The sequence below is a fragment of the Galeopterus variegatus genome, unplaced genomic scaffold (genome assembly GCF_000696425.1).
Source record: "Galeopterus variegatus unplaced genomic scaffold, G_variegatus-3.0.2 Scaffold625, whole genome shotgun sequence".
NCBI classification, from domain to species: domain Eukaryota; kingdom Metazoa; phylum Chordata; class Mammalia; order Dermoptera; family Cynocephalidae; genus Galeopterus; species Galeopterus variegatus.
In genome coordinates this window covers 449,797-455,254 of record NW_007726736.1, presented here as the reverse complement: position 1 = coordinate 455,254, position 5,458 = coordinate 449,797, and the positions used below count along the sequence as shown (strand labels likewise).

The window sequence follows — 5,458 nt, the reverse complement described above, 5'->3', positions numbered from 1 at the left end:
AATAGTGGTCTGAATTGCCTACCTAAAGATAAAGTATGTTTGCATATAGAAAGTAACTTGGGAAAATAGATGAACAGGAATAAGTTTGAAAACTAAATAGAAAATTTTATATTAGGTTACAGGAGAAAATCTTTACTATAGAAAGAATAGAAATTGTGCTGCATTACCTAATTATATTACTATATTATCTGGCTTCATAAAAAGAAAAGTAAAGGATGAGGAAGTAGTAAAATAATGTTTGCTAAGAAAAAAAAATGTTGGAGTAAAAATAAAGAAACACCACACTATAGGACTTCCCATAACTGAAAAACAAAATGCAAGAAGAAAGAGGCAGGGGGAGGAGAAGTAAGAGAAAGAAAACCCAATTAAATATATTCAAGAGTCTTTTTGAGTCTTAAAATGTCTGTTCATTCCTTGGGGAATCTCAAATGCTATATTGGGTTTCACTGAATTAAATAATACAGAATGTGAACATCAAAGGTTAATGGCGCAAAATGTAGAACACAAACAAAAAGTCCAACTCTAGATGCAAACTATTGGCTCTGACATGTCACCTTTGCTCCCCTCACCACACCTGCTGATGCCCCTCAGGGACCATCCCTGACGATGGCTCATCCAGAAGAACCACTGACAGGTTCTGCAGGATGCTCAGCACAAAGCTCAGCTGGAACAAGAGGAACAGACTGTCCAGCACCCATCTGTGGGGTGCACAGAGGAGCACCGAGCCCTGCCCCTACCTTTCTCTTTACTGCTGCTGATAGGGTCTTCACAGGAGCCTTCAGCTGCTCCTGCAGCTTGAGTGCTTCCATCAATTTGACAAAAAATGGTGTGATTATGCATGAGGTATGTGGCAAATGTACCTATCTAAAACAATAGTATGGAAATCCTTAAGCACTATAAATCTGAAAATAGTGTACTTAAGGATCATTAACATATTCATAATTACTAAACCATATGATTTGGTTCTTCAGATTTTAAACAATTTTATTTGCATGAAAATTTGAAGACATTGTTTATGGTCTCCTTTCCATTCGTAATGAAGAAATTGGATATTTCTCCCTTCTTCCAGCTACAATCTGTGAGTGAGCCTTCTCTCTGTACCGCAAAATGCTGAGAGCAGCATCCTCTTCCTCCAGTCCTTTCTCGGCTGCATACAACTCCATGTGTTCTTTCATCGTGAGGTTGGGACACAGTGCGTTCTCCTGAGGGCTTTATCCCAAGAACTTGAGGCCGTTGTCTTCCTATAGCTTCAGTGATGCTGTGCTGCCTGTATAACCACCTACGCATGACAACAAATGTCAGATCCACCTTCGGTTTCTGCTCCAACCCTGCACAATGTTCAGTCTCCATAGCTATGATCAAAAATTGCCAATGCCGACTATATTGCAAGTCGTCATGATGGGACACTGTGAAGAGTTTTCAGCTAGCAATAAGCATGCCTCGGATAAACCTCATAGGCTATGATACTGACATTATGCAAAGCTTCCATCCTCCCTTCCACTAAAGGAAATAAAAGTGGTCATTAAGCTGTAATATTTTTTGAGCACACAAGAAAAATTTTATAAATTCTTTCATCTATTTATTCATTGTTTAAAATCATTTGATTTCCTCATAGGAGTAGCAGAAGGATGTCATGAATATTTAAAATGAAATTTCCCCTCACAATGAGCTTGCTTCCTTCATATGTCACATACTGTTCCTGCAATTGGCTTTGTGCACCAGTTATCAGTTTAATAGAAGTATTTTTACCAGCTCCATTGTGTCCTACTAATTCCAAAACTTCACCCAGAAGAGTCACTATTAATATTTGTCCTTTAAGGTTGACTAACCTAAACTAAGTGCTTAGTTCAGTAACATTTTGAAACAAAATAACATTTTGGAACAAATACTCGGTTGGTACCTTCATAATTTCCTATATTATAACAACAATTTCCTTTATTTTTTCCTATAGAATGAATTCGGATTTATAGAAAAATGATGGTCTTGATCCAAGAATGGATTTCTTGCCGTTTGAATGGTCTTTCTGATCCAAGAATGGATTTCTTGCCATTTGAATTGAGATATGATTTTTAAAGTAGAAAAAAATTCTCTGCTGATGTGAAGAATTTTTATAATTACATGTTAACCAATACATTTGAACAGTCAGTCCCTTCATAGCCCTAAGCCTAAAGAATAAGCAACACTCTAACAAAGGGAATACTTAACCAAACCTTTTTTTTAACATAGGAAGAAATGTTTCTAATGGCTATTTTCTTCTTTCTTGTTGAAAAGCAACTTTTCTTTTTCTCTTTATATTCCTTGTGTAAACAACTTGCCATTATGACTCGTTTCTGTAAAACATCACAAAACTTGATTTTCCTGTTAAATTCTGGATGTTCTATAAATTGATGTATTACCTTCCATTTCCTAGACTATGAACCTGATCAGATTTTGAGCCAGGCTGAAGAGATTCAGCCTCTATTTTTAAATAAAATGCCATAGATCTGTTCATAAATGAAGGCTACTTTATTTACTACTTGTAAAACTTTCCCAATCAAATACTTTCCCTTTGATTACGCTGAGCATCTATCCTTGCTGTTTCTACTAACTTTATTCCCACTTAATTCTTTATTGGTTTTAATTTTCTCTTTTTCATATGCTACTAACAGTTATTAATATTACAATTTCATGGTAATGCAATATAAAATTGCAACTCTTGAAAAAGATGTGGGATTTTCTTAAAGTTGTTAAAGATACCAGAGAACCTCTTGAATTACATTGATGAATGAGGATCTGGTAGATTAAGATCCACAAAATGCTGGAGAAGAGAAAATTTAAAGAATGAGGACAGGGCAAATACTTTTTAAAAAATGATTTGCATATGACCTAAAAATGGACGTTGTACTATGGAAACAAAAGCCAGTTGTCAGAATAAAAACCAACATCTCATTAACTCTGTAGGACAAGCTAACTGCCCTATATTTCATTAAGGGTCTAGTCACCCATTCTCATCTCATCCAAGTTTGGAGTAGTGAGTGCATTTGCTGTTTTCACTTTGAGCTTGAACATTTTCATCTTCTTCCTCTTCTGGCTATTCTGGATTTGGATGAGTTTTCCTACTTCTTGCAGATTCTACAGAGAGAATAAAAGAAACATAAAAATGCAATTATAGCTGTACAATAACTATCAAGAAAATGTAAATTCCTATAACTGAATTATTATTGTTTGCTTTAAAAGAATATAAAATGATGAATTTATTACCTATAAGATTCCCCTTGACAGTAATAACACCTCCAGTGGCATTATGAAAATCCTCTTTTAGTATTCCCTTTGAAAATTTTTGTCCCATGTCAACTAGATATGTTGCTTTGTTTTAAATTCTCTCAAATATAGACTTATCAGCCCCTTAAGTCCATCACCATTCCAGATCACCATCACTTTACATCAAAAAAGATCACCCTAATTGGTTTTTCTTGCCTTTTCAAAACATTCCACATATTTATATTGAACACCATTTTGTTACTGTCTTCTACTCAGGAACCTATAATGGCCATAAGCAGGAGAAAAATGAGCTTTGGTACTTAACCACGGCTTATAGTGGTGCACAGGACAAAAACTCAACTTGTCTAAAACCAGAAGGATCCATGACTTAGAAACTATATATCTCTACATTCAATCTAATCTTGAGTTTTGTTTTTTTTTTCAAAATAACACTTTCCAACATGCTTAGCCAGAGTTGGACAGTAAATTTGTCTTAATAAATTGATGTTAAATGTACTGTAATAAAGATTAAATATTTAAATTACATCCAGATGTCAATTAATAGTCTCCCAATCTGAAAACTGAATCTTTCCTCATTATTTCATTTCTGCACTTCATTTCCAGACACATTATAACAAGAATTAAAATGAAACTCTGAAGGTACTGCTAAAGGCAAAGAAAAATAGAATTAGCATCACCATGGCACTCATATTTGATGGCCAATATTTTATTTGTCTCTGTCAAAGAAGATTTTACAATTTTCTTATACATTGGAAAAAAACCTTATAAAATAGTCCTCATCTGAAAGATAAGTTATTCAAACTGACCCTCCCACTGGAAAAAAGAAATCCTAGATTAATTTTTAAAAACTTAAAAAAATAGAAGAGCTGACAAGATAGTAAGGACTCTTCAAGCCAAACCTAAGTGAATATAGGAGGTAGGCTTAGCCCCAAAGCAACTCTTGCCCTGGATTTATTCTCCAATTCTTAAAATGCTCAAACTTCACTTTTTGTGGCATGTCCAGGAGCAGAACACAGAAGAACATATAGAAATATAAAGTCTATTCCAAGCAAGGAATGGATAGGTTACACTTTCTCTAATAAAGCATGGACCTCAAAGAGTGAAAGGTGAAAAACACGCTCAGGAGATTGCTCAGATAGTCACCTTGGGTGCTGGCTATGGAGAGAGTGAACGTAGAAATACAAGCCAGCCTTTACACAAATTGGCAGCCCAAATTCACATCACTGAATGATCCAAAAAACTTCAAGCCTAGAACGTGGTTTAAAGCAGTACCAGACTGGTAGTGTCCCTAAGAACTTGCCAGAAACAAATAAAACAGAATAGATACCCCAGAAACAGACCCTGCATATATGGGCATTTGATATATGAATAGAGGTGGCTCTGAATATCAATGGAAAAGCACAGATTTTGCACTATATATGCTGGGACAATTGGGCATCCTTAAAGATAGAAACAAAACAGGACCCTTATCTCACAGGACAGGAAAAAGATCAAATTTAGGTGATTGAAGATATAAATGTGAAAGAAAAATATAAATCTTTTAGAAAACAACGTAAGAGAATTTTCATGTCCTCAGAGAGGAAAAAATGTCTTAAACATTACAAAATATGAAATAAAATTCATTAATAACCTAGTGAATTTAGTAAAAGAAATTTGATCGTTCTTAATAAATGCCCATATCCCTTGAAAAAATTCAAGATTTATTCCTGAGAAATACCAAAAGCAAAAAATAAAAGACTAAAACCACTCTCAGTAAACTAAGAATTGAGAGAATAAGTAAGATAAATATTTGCTACTTTAACCAGTTAATATGATGCTAATGGTTAAGCACTAAGGAAATTCTCAGTGAAACCAGAGACAATATAAGGTTGCCTGCTTGAAAAAGTATTAGCTGATAGTTTTTTAGAGATTCAAGCCAATGTCATGAAGGAATAATATATAATGCAGTATATATTTTCAAAATAAAAACATAATTATTTGACACTAACTTGGTTTTCTAACTAGAAAATGTAAGATAGATAACAGGAAAAGGACTTAATAAGAAAATTTAGTGAGGTAAATAAATACAAGATAATTACTACAAAATCCTATATTCCATCAAGAACTAGTTAGAATGTACAATGGGGAAAAACTACTTTTAGTGGCTAAAAATAAATAAACAAACAGAAATAAACATAACCAGATATGTGTAAAAGGG

General features: G+C 34.1%; 1 pseudogene; it reads right to left on the bottom strand.

The window, feature by feature from the left end:
- Positions 1-5,458, bottom strand: part of LOC103588901 — a 28,402-nt pseudogene that overhangs the window by 3,780 nt on the left and 19,164 nt on the right.